The sequence below is a fragment of the Lagopus muta genome, chromosome 3 (genome assembly GCF_023343835.1).
Source record: "Lagopus muta isolate bLagMut1 chromosome 3, bLagMut1 primary, whole genome shotgun sequence".
NCBI classification, from domain to species: Eukaryota; Metazoa; Chordata; class Aves; order Galliformes; family Phasianidae; genus Lagopus; species Lagopus muta.
Genome location: NC_064435.1, coordinates 3983036 through 4003348, shown reverse-complemented (window position 1 = coordinate 4003348; position 20313 = coordinate 3983036). Strand labels below are relative to the sequence as shown.

Sequence of the window (20313 nt, the reverse complement as noted above, 5' to 3'; positions counted from 1 at the left end):
AAAATGTTTTTCTCTGGCTTGCCTCCAGTTAATTGGATAATTGGGAGTTTATAAGTTCATAACTTCAGCTGAAGTCAGAAAGTTTCATCTTTCATTTTTCCAAAGCTGATTCACGGCCAGCCTGGCCCAAAACACAGGCTTGCTTCAAGTTTGCTATTATTTCAGAGTTCATTCACAGTTTAAAACCATGCTCTGGTCGCACCCGGTATCTCCCATGCTTTCATCCAAACTCAGTGCTGGCACACAGGAGCTCAGAAACGCCTGCGTGTTCCCAACTCGACCTTTATTGAGAGAAACGCCTCCAGATTCATTGCTTTGCTACACATTCAGAGAGATTTCAAGCCAGGATTTCAAGGTCGGGGCTGCCTCACGCCTGAACCATCCGCACTGATGTTGAGGGGAGCAGAGACAGGGCAGCAGACTGAGGCATGACATCTTGGACTGATTGTATGGACTTTGAAACAGACATCTGAGCTTTTCCAGTTGCCCCCTCTGCTACAAGAACTTGAGCTTCCTAATTTCACTGAACCCAGCTGTCTCGCTGGTCTGCAAAGCAAACAAGAAGAGAAGCGAGCTTTTTGGCTCCCTTGGAAACTTTGCAATCCAAGAAAATCAGATGAAACATTTGAATATGCTTAAGTTTGTCTATCAACAGTCTCGACTTCTTGGGGACTTGACCCTGCGTTTGAACCGACCAGTGCTACCCTGACGACAGTATTTTTGGGTCCTGTGTGAAATAATCCCACAACAGCCCCACTGCCAAGTCTTGCAAAAATTCCCAGGCCACAGGGCTGCTGCTGGCAGCGGGGAGCCATCGTGGAGGTGCACCCCATACAGGTTTACATGGGTTGCCAAAACGTCTTGTGTCTCCAAGGGTCCAGAAGCAGGGAGAGGCATGCAGCATGTTAAATAAATCCTAATAAAAGTATGGAAATACATATAGGTGAGTGCCTGATGTTCCAGAATTCATGTCACAGTATGGTTGAGGTTGGCAGGGACCTCCGGGTCATTCTGGTCCAATTCTTGCTCTAGCAGAGACACATACACAGAGCGCCCAGGACAATATCCAGGCGGCTTTTGGAGATCTTCAAAGAGGAGAGCCAACAGCCTCTCTGGGTACAGTAACCTCTCTGGGCAACCTGTGCCAGTGCTCTGTTACCTGCACAGCAAAGGAGAGCTTCCTGATGTTCAGGGGAAATCTCCTGGGCTCCAGTTTGTGCCTCTTGGCCTAGCACTGGGCACCAATGAAAAAAGCCATCCTCTGTCTTCTTCGTATCTCTCCCTCTTTGGGCATTGTTAAGATCCCCCTGAGCCTCTTCTCCAGGCTGAACAGTCCCAGCTCTCTTTCTTGGAAGCTGATGTGTTCCAGTCCCACCATTTTCATGGCCACTTGTTGGACTCGCTCCAGTAGGTCCATGATGGATGGACAAGTTTCCTGGTCCCAGCTACTCGGAAATATCTCAACTGTGCTCCTCTTGGGAAATTAGCATCTAAACTACACGTCTAGCATTAAAGGATATAATTTCCTGCCTTGCTGCCCTGCCCACAGTCATTTGAGGACGCAGACCACATGCAGGGCATCCCAGCCCATCCTGGAGACACAGACCTTCCCGCCCAGCTTCTGCCTTCCAGCTCCAAGCACTCGGATGGCAGCACCAAACTCCTCCTTTGGGCGAAGGAAAAAGCACCCCACAGCATGGTGGTCACCCCAGATCCCATCAGCAAAGCCCATCTGAAATGCACAGGAGCCTTACTTGTAGCAAGGGATGAGGCTGAGCCCACAAGGTGGAAAGTTCAAGTGGCCTCTGTTTATTTGGCTTTGCAGAGAGCAGTCACCCAGCCTGAACATAGGCCAAACACCTTCCCATAGCAGGAAGTCTTTAAATAACCACCAGTGGTCAGGGCTTTGGTTTTACAGCTCTGCTGGATCAAAAAAAAAAGTCCTTCATTCTATGTCTGCTTCAGCTATTTCCTTGGGTATAAATAAATGGTGGCTGCTCGCGTTCCTACCTCCTAGGTTTTCATCTTCATAACCATTATGATCATGTGCTTCATGGAAGCTTGCTAGAGGCAAAAAAAATCTCAGCGTAGGCATACGAACATTTACAGGCTTCTCCTCCCTTGTATAAGATGAATTTTACATGCTTCACTTTGCTTTCGTGTGAATTAATGGTTGATTTTACTCCTTGGGCTCTCCTTGCCTGTTCTGTCCAGTCATTAAGGTCCATACTTAATACCTCACCATACTTACATGCACCTGAAACTTTTATGCATCAAAGTAAGGTGCTTTCCACCTTCCTGTCAATACAAATGGTTAAGACAACAAAGAATAAAATCTTCCCTTGGTCATGGGCATCCTCTTCCTCCTCCTCACTTGGATCTACCCTGTTCTTGGTAGAAAAGCTCCTTGGATGCAGACAGCAAGGGTTTACCCAGCAGGACTAACAGGAAAATAACATCTATCACCCCAAAAAGGCTTTCTGATGAATCTACCTTGGGGATTTGGAGCTAGAAAGCCTGCCAAGACCTCAACTGAATGGGTCACCCAGCGGATCCAGCTCTACAGATGGAAAATACCCAAGTGCATTATTCTGGGAAGCTGTGTTGGTTTGGGATTTGAGCAGTGCAGGCATGCCAAGACTCTAGAGGATGGAAATGAGTTTTTTTTACCTATAGCTGTCATTAACAGATTGCCCTAAAATGATGGCTGGCAAGAAGATGCTCTGTAAACAAGCAGAAGGGTTTTTCACAGTCAGAAAACAAGACCTTGCCCTGACCTCCTCTTGGGCAGATTCACTGGGGTGCAACAAAACAGTATTTTATTTTAAACTATGCTTGTAAAAAGTAAAAAAAAAAAAAAGCTGCTTCCTTGACACTCCAGTCAGGTAAGGACACAGCAAGCTATTCTGCCTTATAAATAAGCCTGCTCTTGTATATATGTGTTTTAAAATAAGCTTATGAAGCATAAACACATACACTTAAAAAAAATAAAAATCAGCCTCATTGAAACCATTTAACTGGGGCTGAGCCAGGCTTTCTTCTCTGTTTCATGGATCTGCACATGCTAACTCAGACCTAGAAACCACTCACAAGCAAAAATAACACTCCCAAAAAACACCCAGTTCCATTTGCAATTGTTCACCCCTTGAAAGAAAACTGCAGAATGGAGCAAAATCATGCATTTTTACTAAGGACCATCATTTCTACCTCAATTTGAAACATGGTTATAAGGAGAGGAAAGGCTCCCTCCAATCCACTCGTAGCATAAGCACTTTCCATGCTGCCTATACTCTTTGTGCCACTGAGACGTGTGATTTTTTTTATTCTTCCCTGTTCCTATGCCTCATCTGTCAGTGGAAACAATCACCAGGAAATCTGAGCTGTAAAAATAAAACTCAGATTTGGCTTTGGAGGAGCAGGTGCAAGGGGAGAAATTATTTTTAACTCTTATCCTGCAAGCAGGGAATGCTAGGACCTCTCTGAGCAGGCCTTGTCTGTGTTCTGGAGATTTATTTGGAGGTGGTGGAGGGGTCTGACTGGTGGTTAATCCTGGTCCGGGGTGCTTGGGGCTGGAAGAGAAAACATCAAAGCATTCCTGCAGCTGCTGGGGAAAAGGGAGCGGCAGCAGACGTCTGCCTCCTCCCTGCACAACTCTCCACCCAGCAATCCACAAACAGAGAAAGCTGCTGAGATGTCTCAGCAAACTCTCGGAGTTTGCAGACAGAAGCATGAGGAGAGAAGCTGGGGATGCCCAATGGGAAATAATACAGCCCAAAAAGAGATCCATCACTATTGCTAGCCAGAAAACGTGTGTGTGACTTGATTCCACAGGAGCTAGACCTGGACAAACACTATTTTTGCATTTTATGCCATCTCTAAGTAATATACAGAGAAAGGTCATTTCCCATCTGTGGAGCAAAACAAATTCTGGAAGTTTCTTTCCATCCCTCATACTAACTTCAGAAGGAGTGTAGGACACATCCCTAACATTAACCAAAGTACTATCCATGAGCATAGAGAGAATGGCAACTGGGAAGAAGCAGAGCTTTGGTAAGAGCCTTACTGTGGCATCCGTGCATTTATAGACAGTGCTCTCCGCAAGACATGCCCAAGACAAATGCCATTTTGAGGATATAGGTACCTAGGAGTCAAAGGATTTGTCCATCAGACTCAGGGATGACTCAGGAGGAACCAGCTTCCTCGATGGACAGTCTGATCTAGCTGGTGGCAACCCTGTCCGCAGCAGGGAGTTGGAACTGGATGATCTTTAGGGTTCCTTCCAACCCAATCCATTCTGTGATTCTTTGAATGAGGAAAAGAATAAATTAATGTCACTAGGGTGGCTAAAGCAACTTTGTCAAAGGCTGGTGCTCAAGACTTCTTCATCCAGGGAATCAAAGGCCTCAAGCAGGCTGTCCCATGAGACTTCTGCAGACATCTCCATCCTCATTACGACTCCAAAGACCACAGAATCCAGCTCATGACCTTCTCCAGAGCAGAGATGACAAAGTGTTTCCTGTTATTTATAGCCGTTGGAGAGTCTGATGGGAAAACCCCACTTGTGCAATGTGGGCTGTTTGCCATTACTGCTATGCGGAGAACTGCTGGGCTGCTCCACATTCCTGCAGTGGTCTCACCGTGGGCAAGACCATGCCAGGAGGCTGCACAAGAGGAATGATCAGGCATCTTGCTCCCACTTGCTCGTTAGCACAGCATAACTTGAATTAAGAAACAAAAACAAAAAACTGCATATTCCAAGCAAGGGGGTTTCAGTTGTGAGACTCCAGGGACCTTGAGGAGCACACTTCATCCATATGGGGCACAATCTAAATGTGCCTCACCTTACCTTGGAGATGATCTCAGCCTTTCAAGGAGATTGAGGGGAGTGCACAGCCCCTCTGTCAGGTACTACCCACCTCTTCAAAGCATGGTAGCATGTGCATGAGCACATTTGTTAACTGGCAGCCCTATTTCCACCACCCTGGCATGTACCAAAGGTGCTTTCCAGCACACTTAGTCACTTAGGTGCAGGAATTCTGGCAGCCCAAGGCAAGTTCTTCCTGAAACAGGATGGGCTTTGCTGCTGGCTCAGCAGGCGAGAGCCTCCCAGCACTAGCCCTGTGTGAGACAAGCATTTGCTGTCATGCTGTTGAGGAGGAATCCCATAGCTTCTGTTCTGGGCCAGCGCCAGCACTGCTTTCTGCTTGCTTTTCGAGCCGAGGGAAGCAAGCAGATGGGATGTTCGCTGCCATGAGATCCTGTGAATCAACTTGCCAGGCACTACAGGAACAGACGGCTCCTGCTCTACAGATGAAATGCTGTGAATGCACCCAAAAGAGCCACAATTGCTTTGCTGTGATACAAAATTAATCATCTAGCTGGTGGAACAGGATGGTGAGCATCTCCAAAACCATGCAGTTCTAATTGGGGTGAGGTTTAGGACCATGTGCTTCACTTCATAGTGAAGCTCTTGCTCCTGCCCAGGTGATGATGCTATGGGTAGGACTAAATTTGAGAAAAGAAATCTGGATTTAGGTTTCCTCCTGCTGTAGCTCCACTATTCATGAACCTCCATGCTCCCAAGGCCATTGTGGGAAGCTGAGACCCCTCCACACATTATCCTTAGCAATAAAACCCAAACCCAGAGCATTGGCCAAGGCCCTAGCTACATGCCCAAAGGCATTATGTTCTTGAAAAATGAGGTTTGTGGCTGGAAGAAGACCAGAGAGAGAGCAAGAAAGCACGGTTTGCTGCAGCATCCTCTCCATCTGAGCATTGCACAGTAGCCTTGGCTTTCAAGGCAGCTTGGCAAGCAAACACATCCTGAAGAGATTTCATTCAGCTTTCTGCAGAGCTCTCCAAAGAGCATGATCTGCTCTCATGACGCTGCCCAGGGAGGTCTCAGCCACTGAGATGGGCAAACTTCTGCTAAATATTCTCAGGCTATTTGCCTGCAACTCCAATTAGTAACACCATATTTTGTCAACGAGATTGGGTCAGCAGCAAGTCAGCAGTAAGTCCAAGGCTTCAATCTGGTTAACTTTTTTCCACCAAACATGCCCAGGGATATTTTGACTCCCTGCCCTTGAGAAGTTTATTTGTGTAGGTCCCTTTCACTTCCCAGATTCCAGCAACGGAAGACACTTTCTAATAGTTGGGGAAAGACTTGACGGCTGTGGCCGGAGCTCCCCGGTGCTGGAGCTAGAAAAGCAGAGCACCTGCCAAAGCCGCCTGAAAGAGTCCAAGAGGCTTGTAATTAGCCTGGGAGAGAAACCAAGGCAAGTGCTCTGCAAAGACACCATCCCTCGTGTGTCAAATGCAGTGAGATCTTCTGCAGAGAATTTGTAGGAGCTCTTCTTGCTAGAGGTAAAACATGACTGGGGTCATGGTGCCCCCAAAAAAGAGCAGCAAAGAACATCAGTTATTCCCACTTTCAGCATTCCTAGTGTCACCTCAATCAAGAAGAGATAATTCAATAGCAGACCAACCACCATCCCCACCACCCAGGACCATATCTCTTTAAGTGATGCCCTCACTTCATGGCATCACTGGAAACAAAGAATGGATCCAAATGGCTTAAATTAACCTTGCCTCACAAAGATTTCATACTTTCTAGGAGCAGGAGGAGCAAGGAGGGAGATTTCCCAACCTTCCTGCCCAGCACCCAACTGAGGGACATGGTTAGTGGACATGGTGGGGATGTGTTGAGAGTTGAACTGGATTATATTAGTGGTCTTTTCCAACCTTAATGATGCAATGATTTTATTTCCCAAGATGTGTAGGGTGATTCCTTCATCTGAGGTTTCATCTCCAAGCACTGAGAAATAAATTCAGGGACTGAAAGGGTTGGGTGAAACAGATTTGATTGAGACTCCCGTGCTACCTGGACCCTCCTGGAAAACAACTTACAGATACTACAGCTGGCTGCCACACTCTTCACCCAGACAGAAAAAGAATCTGTCAGGCTCATTATTTAAGAGGCATTACTGCCTTGTGCAAAGGGTGTGTCCTGGACAGCCATGAGATTTATTGTTCAGATATCAAGTGGCTGAGTTCTGTCCCAGGAGCACGGTGAGGAAAAGCAACAAGCTCTTTCATAGGAAAGCCATACAGCTCCTGCTTATCACATCTGCAATTATTTGCACATGAAGGGGAGGCCAGGAGGGCAAAGGCACCCCAGGGTGACATAGGGAGGGAAGGAGTAGAGAAAGTCATGCCTTTTAACAGCAGTTGGGATATTTTCTCTGGCACATTCCTCTCTCTCCAGTAATCTTGTGGGAGCCTGGAAAGGTTGTGAAACCCAATTACTCCTTGCTGGCAGCAGTATGGGGATGCTGGCAGTCAGAACGGGGGGGAGTGAGGGGGAGAAAGGAGGGGCGCAGGATGGATGCCTGTCACATTACAAATGCTGACACCCATCCCTGGAGGCATTGAGAAAAGATGTCACACAGAGTGAAATGGTCTAGAGTGGTCACAGGCATGGGTTGATAGTTGGATCTTATTGGTCTTTCCAACCCTAATGGCTCTATGATTCTGTAATCATTAAACTGTGTGACACCGGCAAAGCTTTTCCCACCATTTATCTCCTCCCTACCTTCCCCAAACGTTCTGCTTGGAACAGAGCTTGGAACAGAGCTGGGTTTGAGCTGCAACATTTCAGATTGTTGCAAAGCAGTGATAATTTGCACCAGCGTAAAGTAAGAGCAGCAGTGCCTCTCCATCTGGGTGACAACGAACACCACTGGTTAGTAAAGCTGTAAAGCTGAGCCCAACTGCTGGTTGGGCTATTGACAGTTGGATTAGATGATCTCAGTGGTCTTTTCCAACCTTGATGATTCTGTAGTACATTCTTCTCTGTCAAAAGCAACTGGGGAGGGTGACAAAAAAGCAAAGTTTCTCAGAGTGGGGCAAAGGAGGCAGCCAGCTCTGTGTGATGCAATACTTACCTGTTCCTGAGATTTGGGTCAGGTCATGCATTTGCATCACTTCAAGCTGTGTTAGCTCAGGGCTAGAAAGTTAAATAGTTTGGGTTTCACTGTAAGTCTCAGCTGAAAGCAAGAGCTGGAGGAGAAGCACAGCGGGATCACAGAATCAGTCATAGGAGTTGGAAGGGACCTCTGGGACCACATCTAATCCTATCCCCTTGCTAAAGCAGGTTCCATAGAGTAGGCTGCAGTTCCCCTTGTTCATGTGGTACTTCCTGTGTTCCACTCTGTGCCTACTACCACTTGTCCTGTCATACCTGACATGAATCTGGCCCCCTCCAATTGACTCTTGCCCATTACATACTGATAAGCATCCGTCTCTTCCAGGTGAACAGTCCCAGGTGTCTCAGCCTTTCCTTGTAAAGGAAATGCTCCAGGCTCTTCATTACCTTATTGGCCCTTGAGATCCTCCAGGATGGCTCCTCCAGGCTCCTTGTATGATGCCTGGTGTCCCCATCCTTCCATCCGTTGGTCGAAGCATTGGACAAAGTCACATGCCAGCCAGCACAACATGCCTTTGCCCACCCCTGCTTTCAATTAAAGCCAGGAATAATTTTAGCAATAAGGCCCTGAACGGAGCACAATCTGCAGGAGGCTCGCTAACAGCAGCCACATGTTTTGCTGTTGGCAGCTGCAGGTGCACCTCGAGATGCAGCCAGAGCCAATGGGCAGGTGGCTTAGCAAAGAAACCAAGGAAAAAAACCACAAATGTATCAGCCAACACCATCAAAACAAGACTTCTGGGTTTGAGAAAAATGGCATTAAGTTGATCCTGGATGCTTTGCAAACTGCTTGGGGGCTGTAATCAGTTTATTTGGGGCATGCAATAGCCTTTGGCTCCTACTGTGTTTGCATTTGCCAGAAAGACAGTTGGTCATGCTGGATTACAGCTGGTGGTAATTATATGCCCATGCGTCCTCGGTAGCAAGGAGGGGAAAAAAGAAAAGAGAAAACTGCATGCTCATTGCTTTGTGCAAAGACAGTTCCTGTGAGCAGAAATACAGCTTCTGCTCTGTATCAGCACCTGAGAAAATTATCAATGATGCACACTGAAACAGAGACAAGATGTGGAAATCACTCCTGTTGAAGCCAGTTCATAAGCACTGTTGTATTCCCTGAAGGACGCTGCTCTGCCTTGCCCAGCTATAAACATGGCGAGCAACATTCCCTGCTGCCCCAGACGTGACTGCAAAATGCAAAACAGATGCTCCAAGTTGTCTAGATGCCTGCTTGAAGACATTTTCTTTCATCTGGTAAATTGCCATGTCCAAGGGAAAAGATCCTAAGCAGCCCTCAAGATGCTTTAATAAAACCTATTTCTATCCTTTCTGGACCTCAGAATATCTTGTGCTTCAACATCTTATTCCCTCTCCCAAGCATCTTGCAGCTGGCCTGAGTTTCCTTGCCAGCACTGGCATCCCAGGGACTGGTTTATGGCCAACCACAAGCAAACCCACTGCAGGTGATGCCACAGTGCCACCAAGATGGAAACACTGTGCAAATGGGACCAATCAGGGGGTTGCAAAAATAGGGTGCAAAACAAGATGCAATGGTAACACCTCCATGAAAACCATATCAGGAGGAAACATGTCCAAAGACAGGCAACAAAGATGGGTCTGGAGCACAAGTCTTATGGGGATTGGCTAAGGGAATAGGGATTGTTTAGTCTGGAGAAGGCTTAGGGGAGACCTCAATGCTCTCTCTAGCTCCCTGAAAGGAGGTTGTGGCAAGGTGGGGGTCAGCCTCTTCTCCCAGGTAACAGTGACAGGATGAGAGGGAATGGCCTCAAGTTGTTTCAGGGGAGGTTCAGATTGGATATTAGGAAAAATTTCTACTCAGAAAGAGTGGTGAAGAATTGGAATAGACTGCCCAGGAATGTGGTGGAGTTACCACCTCAAAGAGTCTATGATTCAATGAAGTCCTACCATTCCAGATACCGTGGCCATGCTCCATCTGTCCTTTGTCACTTCACTAGTCCTTTATATTCCCCTCGGTTCTGATGTGCCCAAGCCTGAATGTAATTGAGGTACATTTTTGCTGAGAATTTCCTCTCATCTACAGCATTTCTAGTTTTGACAAACAAACAGCCAGTCCCCAGACCTCGGGCTCTCTGCTGCTTGTGGTTCCTTCCTCTTTGTTTCTCAGAAATGAACAACAGGAGCGGAAGGTTGCAAAACATGCACCCCTGCCTTCAAATCAAGGAAATGGGGAGAGAAGAGGAAGAGCAACTGCAGGGAGAAAATGCTCACCTGCACCCACGACAAGTGCTGGAAGCAGTGAAGAGTGATTTAGGTGGCCAGAAAACACAATGCTACAAAATAAAGGAAAACCAGTGAGGACGACACAATGCACAATGGGAGACCTGGGCTGCAAAGGAGCCTGCGGGCTGCTTATAAAGGATTTGGGTTGGAGATTTAATGCCCGATGTAACATACAAAACCACATGGCACGGAGAAGAGAAGCTTGGGGTGGAAAACCACTTGATGTGGAGCGAAGCAATGGGTTCTGCTGGTTTGCTCCCAGGAATTTGCTGCTGATCCTCAGCGTCAGGTTGGCACCCGACAGCGGAGAGGAGCGGGAATTGTGTTATTACAGCAGAGCAGCTTGGCTGGTAAATGGAGAGCCAAGAATAATCCTGCTAATAACCGCAGAGCCCAGCTCCTCCTCAATGATGCCAATTTACACGTGGTTTAACGACAACACGGCATTAGGGAAGAACGCTGCGGTGGAATATAAAACTATTGCAATTGGGCACACGCTGATGTAGTTCAGCTTAAGGATGAAAATCCCACAGAAATCAGCTTCTAACTAAAGGAAAACAAGATGATCTCTAATGGTTCCTTCTAACCTTAGCCATTCTATGATTCTATTCTACGAAAACTTGGAGAAAGTGTAAGATCTGGCTGGTGATGTCCAACAGACTGGGTCAGTTGGACACCTGGAGCATCTTTCCCTGCATCAAAGGTACCAAGATTCACCCGCCAAAGAGAGCATCCAGACCATGATGAGCATTTCAGCATCTCCAGGAAGGAGCACAGAGTCTCCTAGGAAAGAGCAAAAAGGAAACCAAGAAAACTCATGACAAAGACAGTCAAAAGAAAGAGCGGGGGAAATGAGACACCAAAGTGAGAATTTATCACCCCTAAGGTGAAAGCAGATTTCTCACAGCAGTTCTTACATTTGAGCAGGCACACAACCATCACCTGAGTTTTACAAGGTTTTATGCACAGAGTCTCAAGCCCACTCAGTGGGGTTTCAACCAAATCATTTCGAGTCATAGATAGCCCCATGCACCTGGAAGGGACCAGTACTACAAAGACACACGTGCACTTTGTTCTGATGAACTTAAATGTCATAAATAAACATCAACTTTGAGCAAAGCAGCTGGCTCAGCCACATACAGGAAACTTCTGCTTCACACAACCAGGGCAGAGATTAGCACGAGATCAGCATGGCCAGCAGCAAGCTGTGGTGTTGCTACCCAAGGTTGCAAGCTGGAGGGAAAGGGAACGGTGTTAGTAAGGCTGCATTAAGAAAAATCTCCTCTGCCAAAAAGCCTTTTTGCACTGCAAAAATGGTAATGAAATCAGCTGATGGCATAGTGTTCTTCTGCAGGTCTAGATCGTGCAGTACTGGGGAGGCTTTGAGGAACGAGCAGCTCAGCATGAGCTCTGCGTGGTCCATACAGGGACGAGCATTTCAACGTCCCTATAAATGAGCACAGAGCCCCCCAGAAAAGCAAAACCTTTCCCAGCCATGCTCGGACCACAAACATTGGCATTATTTAGGCTGGCAAATCCAGGAAACAGTAAATACTGGAGCATGGTAGTTGGAACTAGATGATCTTTGAGGTCCATTCAAGCCAAGCCATTCTGTGATTCTAAAAGCCAACACAGGCACAAGAACAAATGGGTCCAAGACATCCACAACTGAATTCAAGTGAAAAGCAAGAACACTTCACAAGCAGCATGTGTTCAGATGATTTGCTGTGGTCAAACGGATTCATAGTTTGAAGAAAGAAGTTACCAGGTGGCCTGTGCCCAAATCCTGCCTAATGGTCATACCTGCCCAAAGGGATGCAAAGCAGATTCTAGCTGTACATGCCCCTGATCACTGCAGGGGAGTTGGACTAAATAATCTTTCAGGGTCCCTTCCAACTCAAACGACTGTTTGATTCTATGATTCTATAAATCCACTGCAATGCGCTTGCCTATGCATCCTCTTGGGGAAACTGCATGGGGATTGAGAAGGGATAAAAAAAAATAAAATAAAGGCATGGCTCTGTTTTTCCAGCTGACAAGAGGAGGAGGGGAGCTTAACTGCTGACTGGATTTGGACTCCGTGAAATTCGACTTGGCTTCTCTTAAGACAGCAGCCCTGCTCCTCCAAGCACCCTACCAACATTTCAGTACTAGCAGGGGGGAATGGGGCCGACTTGGGTTGCTATTCGTGTGAATGTTCTGTACCAGAGGGGAGCCTGAAGAACAAGTCCCCTTTTTATAGCGTGTTGCATGCTGGCAGCGAGCCTGTAAATGAGAAGGAATTCAGAGAGGAGCAACAACAACAACAACAACAAAGCCTAAGGGGCTGGAGGGATTAGTTTGGGAGGGAGAAAGGAGAGAGCTCAGTGTGTGGTCTGATGGATATGAATTGGGGATGGGAGTCCCGACCTGGACAAGAGCAAGGACTGCACCCACTGAGCTCTTATCCCATGCTTTCTCCCATTTCCCTGTTCTGTCTTTAAGGAGATGCATTTCTCCCACCTTGATGCACAATAATAATAAGCTATAAACACAATCATTAATTTAAAAGCTGCCGAGTGAAGAACAGTTAAGTGAAAGAATGAAAAAAGGAATCCACTAAGAATTGAACAAAATTGGTTTGAACTGGGTGAAAGGTGGAAAAATACCACTGCAATTGGGTTTCCAGCATGGTTTGAACCCATACAGGCTCAGCGCATCCCCAGACAGCTCTGAGCACACATGCACAAGGCAAAGATTATGGGGACGTAGAAGTGTGAGCGTGGACAGAGCCCTGCTACCAGCATCCCCGTTATTTGGGGGATGTCGGGTATCCATCTGCATGAGGACAAGATGGATTTTTTCATTTGTTGACCAAAACCCCCATTTTTCTGCCTTCTGCACAAGCTGCAATCCAGCACTGATGGGGTGCAAAAGGGGGATGTGGAAGCTGGATAAACCTCCCCTCAAATGCCCCCAAACTCCACCTTAAAAAATAATGAAATCGGGGCAGCAGAGGTTACAGCTTTGGTATGAGAATTTTCATGAGCATGAGAAAAAAAAAAAGAAAAAAAAAGACTGCATTGCTCCAAAGTGTTTTTTTTTTTTTTTTGTTAAGCAAGCTTCAGGGGCTCTGGGAGAGCAAAGCTCACTGCAGAGTTTGTTTTCTGTTGTGCCCACGTTACCAAGCAGTGCTGGCTGAGGAATGCACAGCAGAGGGGCACCCAGCCCACGGGGACGAGTGGGGACAGGTAGGGTGGCACGGTGAGGGCCATCGAGCCCCAAGGGCAACACCTGCAATGCTCAGTGAGTACCCAAGTTTAATGCAAACCATGCTTCCAGCAGCGCTTTGTTGCATTGCACATGCAACTGCTAAACAAAAATCACTATGTATACATGTAAATGACAAGTATATACATTATAAATAATGGCACATACATTAAAAAGCATTTTCTAGAGGCTGAGATGATCAAACCAATTCCCCTGACCCCCTTCCCTGCAGTGCCAGGGTGCAGCACAGCAGCTCCCAAAGTCCTCTCCGGAAAAGTTCAAAACCTCAAATACTTGGAATTGCTCTCAGAGGGAATTTATTTTAAAGCCGCTTTAATGGCAGCTGGGAATTACCATGGAGGCACTTTGCTCTGCAATTTCCCAGCTGCTGACCCCGTTCACATAAAGGGGCCCCTGGTGGCTGCCCAGATTGGGGACATGTGCTGAGTCGGGATCGCCCTGACTCTCATCTGAATTTTCCCTTGTTCCTGCATGGGAAGGGCTGCTTTGCATGGCAGAAGCAAGAAAAACTAACTCCTGTACCCAACAATTAAAGGTGAGCTTGCATAGCTTGGATGCAAAAGTTTCTTTAAGTCCAAGTGAGCTGAAAACTGCATCCACATTGCTTTCTTGGATTGAAAGCAGAGCTTTGAGACTACAACCTGTCAAAAACCAAGCCAGATGAGACCTGCTCTTCATGCACCCTCAACCCCAAAACTCATCACATGGTCCTCTTCCAGCTATTTGCCAGGAAACATCTTGTTCTTCCTAAGAAATAATAATAAAATAGATTTCTGTGCAAAATCACTGGTATGAAGCCTGAGCTAGTGCTAGGTCCTGCTTGAACACTGGAAGCCCTTGGAGATGCTACCACTGGAGCTGAGGTTGTTCTTGCCAAATCTTATTGCCCCATAATTTGCCCCATTCCTCATTCCGGGCTATGGGAACCTTCTCAACTCAATACCTGCACTGGGACATCTCAATTAACCCATTAGGGTGACCAGAAGGAACTCTGAAGAGGTCAGAGACTCTGTGTCCAGGAGGAGGCCAGTGATGAGCAGCATCCCACAGGGATCTGTCTTGGGACCAGTACTCTTTACCATCTTTATCAGTGACATAGATTATGGCAACAAATGCACCCTCAGCAAATTTTCTGATGACACAAAGCTGAGCAGTGCAGTGGACACCACAGAAAGATGCCCGTTCAGAGGGATCTGGATAGGCTTGAAAATGGGCATACATGAACATAAAGAGGATTAACAAAGCCAAGTGCAAGGTGCAGTACTTTGGTTGTGGAATCCCAGATATGCGTACAGACTGGGAGAAGAACTCACTGAGAGCAGTCCTGTGGAGGAATTAAGCTTTTATTTGTCAGAACCCCTAACTAGAGCTAGAAGTTGTGGATGCCCCATCCCTGGATGCACTCAAGGCCATGTTGGATGGGGTCCTTCCAACCTAAGCCAGTCTATGATAAGCAGTGTGGGCTTTTGGGGTGGGTCTTCAGATGTGTGAAGCACCCTCAAACCCCAAACTGGAAGGGCTGAGCTATGTGCAAGCAATGCTGAGCGCAAATCCATTTGCAGCTGCCACATCCCAAAAAGCCAAAGGCAATGGAGGCTGATAGCATCAGCACCATGGCCCCGTGCTGGCTTTCCTCTTACTGCTGTCATGCTCGAAAGAGTTATGGAAAAACACAGCAGAAAGGAGAGGGTTTGAGCAGCAGGCCAGAGCAGGAAAGGAAATGGCGTGGCAAGGAGAGAAGGGCTGAAGGACGCCAGTGTTTCCATTTTGGTGCAGAAGTCCCAAGGGTGCCACTGGAAGCACTTACTGACCAACTCACCCGCTCCCAACACAAGCTGGCCCTGCAAACCACAGCCAGGAGGGAAGTTATTTCTGTCCAGACACATCTACAGAGACGCTTTAACTCTATCATCCAACACCAACATGCAAAGTACTCCCAAATCCAAGCTGGGAGCTGGGGATGGCTCTGGCCCCTCCTCTGGAGGGGTTTATATTCAGGCAAGTAGATACAAACCACTTAAAAACTGTAGAAGTATCAAGGTTGGAAAAGACCATTAAGATCACTTAGTCCAATGGTCAACCCAGCATCACTGTGCATCATGAAATAGGCTGCCTGGGGAAGTGGTGGAATCACCATCCCTGGTGGTGCTCAAGAAAAGGGTGGATGTGGCACCAAGGGGCATAGTTTAGTGGGTATAGTGGGGATGGGTTGATGGTTGGACTAGATGATCTTTGTGGTCTTCCCAACTGTAATGGGTGTATGATTCCGTGCCCAATGAACCACATCCCTCATGAGGGAGATGAATGCACTCAAATTCTTGACTCCAGCAATGTAGCAGGTGTAGGGATTGAATTGCTTCCCTGAGTACTTAAAGGAAAAATAGCAATAATTAAAAATATGAGATGTAGGGAAGCTAAAGAGCTCCACACCCAGCTCTCCCTCATCCCAAAGGCTGCCTCGATCTGTTCTTCCCCACCACCGGGCTGCCTGGGCACTTGATCCCCTCCCCTCTGCAACACGATAACGCGGCAGTGCTGCCAGTTCCCAAGTTAAACATCTTATTAACAGCAGTGACGTAAAGAGGAAATCGCCAGGAACTATCGCAGAGATGAGAGGGGACACATTTGCCATTGATTGGGCGTGATAACACAGCAGGGAGATCCACGCATGAAAGGCATTTGACCCTTCCTTCCCCCCACCCATGTCATGGGAAACGAAACCTGACATTCAAACAGCAAGGAGACAAGAGGGGAAAAATTATTTTTTAAGATAAAACAACTCTCGCCTTCCAGGAAACCATTTGGATGCAGAACTGTGTGCAGCTGCAGCCAGCCTCCGTCACAGCCGTCCGTCCCTCCTGTTTGGAAATCAGGCATTTGGGGTGGATGAGGGGGGAAGGGAGGGGAAGGAAGAAAGAAGCTCTCTTGCAGCCGATGAGCTGCAGGAGGCTGCTGGCAAAGTGGTCCAGTGATCATCTGAAATGCAGACGGTCACGTGAGGAGCTGTCTGCAGCTCCCGAGCAGCCCCGAGAAGTGCACATGCAGCACTTCCCCACCCGGCTGGCGGTCCCTGGCTTTACTCTGCAAGGTGACCCTGTGCACCAGAGACACAGGGACAACACCCAGCTCCTGCTTGGAGAGATGGATATCCCTGCATTATTATTATTATTATTATTTTTAATTTCCACCCAGTGCATCATTCCGCACCCAAAGGGCTCCGAGTGCATCACCACCCACCAGTGCCGCACCTCCACCAGCACCAAACCATCAGCAAAAGTCCCTCTGCAAAAGCTGCCCCCTGCCTCCCACTCCGCTGACAAATCCCAGTCTTTCACTCCGCAATGATGACTTTTTGTCCATATAAATCAGCGCTCCGCTCTGGAGACGCACTGCATTGCATTGCACTCAAGTCAGGCAGATGCAGTTGGACTAAAAAAAGAGCATGAGTTGTGCATATACATTTTTTTTTTTTTTTTTTAAGGCAGATTGCCTTTCATGCTGAATATATTTATAGATTTATAGGTAGGGCTGTTGAAATTTTAAGGGCTCCTTGCCATAGGAATCCAGGCCCTTCTCATGTTCGCAAAGTGGTGTAACCACATAAAAATGGGACTGCAGTGGAGCGACGGGTGCTGCTCGCCTCCATCCACTGGGGATAAAATTAGAAAAAAAATAAGCATTTAAGCAGTGAACTTATTGTTCCCATTCAGGATGCAGATGAGGATGTCCCAAAGGTAGTACGGCCTCATGCAGTGCACAGAAACCCCATGCTTCCAGCCCCAGAATTGGTTGCTTTCTTCCACAACAGCAGAATGTGGGAAAAAATAGGGGCAGAAATCCTATTTTTTTCACTTAGGCTATAAAAACACATCCATCCCGATGCTAACCTTGGATTTCCCTATAGTGTGACAGCGTGCAGCTATTTAAGACAAAGCCCAAACTGTAATTAAGTTATTGTTAGCAGCCAATGTTTACTGCTGGCTATTTTGATATCAAGTGTTGCTAGACCTCAAGGTACTGATTCCCATCATCTGCAGGGGATGTTTAAGCTGGAAATGGGGCTAAATGTGTAGTGGTGTTTTTTTTTTTTTCCCCTCAATGTTTTTATAAGCACTTGTACTTTCAAATCAAAGAAATGTACTTTGCTGATTGATCCTAGAGGATGCTGCTCATCAGACAGATGTGGCACTGAGGAACCTGGGCTAGTGGGCATGATGGTGATAGGTTGAGTTGCATTGTATGATCTCAGTGATATTAATGATTCTGTGAGTGAGCACGGTGGTGAAGGGCAGAGAGCTGGATGTGATCTTAATGGTCCTGTCCAATCTTACTGGTTCTATGATCAGGAACTGTCTGGAAACCAGCGTGTAATTTCCAGTTATCAAGATACACATAAAAATGAAACTAAAAGAGCATTAATGAAAGAAGGGGGTTACACCAGATAACCTCTTAAGGTCCCTTCCAAACCCAACCACTCTGTGGTCCTACAGAAGGTTTCAGCTTTTGCAAGCAGAGCCAACAGGGCTCTGGTGACACAACTATTTTCAGCCTCGTGCAAACACAAGTACCACCTTCCAGAGGGAGCAGATTCCAGTGCAAAGAATTCACCAAAGGGTAAAAGTCACTTCCTTCACCTGCCCAAGTGCCAAATCTGATGGTGGCTGCTGGGACCTGACATCCCCAAAATGCAGGTTTGCTGATGTTGCAACACCCTTTGCGTGCACCTGGATGGTTAACTCTGAAGCCTACTGATAACATGAGATTAATCTCCCAGCTGTACACAAGTATCAGTGCTGAATGCTGGTGGGTGTACGGCTCCCCCAACTTTAAATCCACTTGCAGCCTTTCATCGCATACTGTTAGCAACGATCAGACCCCCAACATTATGAAATATTGTAACTGCAGAATACAAACACTGGGTAGGGAGATCCGTATCTACCATCCACTACACCTTTACCCAAAATACTCCTTCCCCATTGCTATCAATAAATAACAGGACTTCTTTAAGGCGCTGCTTGGTTGCTGATCCTCCTTCAGCATGAAGGATACTGGGCTTGCACAAAGAGCCAACCTGACAGCTCCAGATGCCCCATTTATGTTTCAGCTCCCGTGAGCAGGAAGACGAAGCAGCAACCGAATTAACTAGAAACTGGCAGCAGCGCCAACGTGCCAGATTCCACCTCATTGCTGCTATTAGCAATCCCAGTCACTTATCCACCTTATGTAGGGTGGAGAAAGATACTGCAACCCCACGCATCCAATCCAATGGATGCTGTTTTACGCAAAGAGCCAAAATCAGGACTTGCAAGGGAGTGTATACTTGTCCCTTGCAACATCGAGTTCTGTGTGGAGCTGCCTTGCTGGTGCACAGCACCATGCACAGCCTCATTATGATGGCTGTAGTCTGCAACCTTGCACGTGGCCTCCTTGGGACTGCTGCACTGATATAGCATCGTACATGAAACCCCAGCTGCTTTCACGATCACTACTCAGTGCATGATCCTCTCTATCCCCCAGCAGCGCCACTGCACCCTGTAATATCATACACGACCCCCACTACAGCCCCCATGGCTACTGCAAAGCCACACATGACCCCCTTGTACCTCGTCATCACTGCTACACCGTGCACTGCAGCACATCACCCGCTTTACCCTCCAGGGTTATTGCACCCTGAAATGCTGTGCTCGATCCCTTGCACCCCTCCGGTGATTACTGCACTGTGCAAGGCTGGGCTATTCCTCCCTTAGGATTACTGCACCGTGAAATGCACGCACGACCCCCCCCCTCCCGCACCACACCCACGGTTACTGCACTGTGCAGCTACCTCCCCTCACGGTCAAAAACCGTGCATGACCCCCCAGTGCTTACTGCACAACGCAAGACTCCCCTTTAACTCCCCGCGAAACACCACGCAGGGCTCCCCTTACACCCTCCACGGTTACTCCACAACGCAACGCTGTCCCCGACCTCCCTCTGCCCCCCCTTCCCGTGGTAACCGCACCGTGCCACTCCATGCTCGATCCCCTCCCCCCCACCTCGTGCCGCAAAGCACCACGCAAACCCCCCGGCACCATTTCCGGACGCACCGCAGAACGCAGCGCCCACCCCCCGCCGTGACAGCGGAGCGCTGCGTCCGTGCGTGGCCGCCCCCGCTCGTCGCGATCGCCCCGCGGGCGGCCTCCCCCTGCCACGACTGCGCCGTGCGGGCGACATCGCCCCGCTCAGCGCTTCCCCTGCCACGATCGCGCCGAGCACGGCTCCGCTCCGCGTGGAGCGACCGCAACACGCGGTCCGTTCCCCCCCACCCTCCACCCTCCGGCATTGTTGCGCGGGCGGCCCCACGTGCCCGGCCACCTCCATCCCCCCTCCCCAATTCCCGTCGTTTCTCGGTGCGTACCGACCTACTGCTCGCCCGGTTCCAGCTCCGGCCGCGCCGCCCCGCTCGGCCCCGCGCCGCCCACTCCGCTCCGCACCCGCACATGCAGCCGCCGCCGGTATCGCTTCGCCGCCGCTCCTTCTCCCGCTGGTCCTGAGCCGCGCGCGCGCGCCGCAGGCCCCGCCCCCAAAGAGCCTCGCCCCCGCTTGGAGTCACGTGGCAGAAGGAGAACCAATGGGGAGCAAGCGGAGGAGGAGAGCTTTAGAGGGGCTTTTACGAAAGGGGCGTGGCTACGAAAGGGGCGTGGCTACGAAAGGGGCGTGGTTATGCTGCATGGGGGCGGGGATAGCTAAGGGGAAGAAGGTTCGAGTGGAGGAGGCTTGGTGTCATGGGAGGCCATACACCTGGTATGGTAGGCCTC

At 48.3% G+C, this 20313-nt stretch overlaps 1 protein-coding gene across 1 annotated transcript in view; it reads right to left on the bottom strand.

Moving 5' to 3' along the window:
• The window catches only part of PTP4A3 (protein tyrosine phosphatase 4A3), a 44238-nt gene extending 24158 nt beyond the window's left edge, over positions 1-20080 (bottom strand). The window contains exon 1 of the mRNA XM_048939279.1: positions 19918-20080. The gene's annotated coding sequence lies outside the window, so the exon portion shown is untranslated. The remainder of the gene's footprint in view (positions 1-19917) is intronic.
• Positions 20081-20313: the final 233 nt, after the last annotated feature.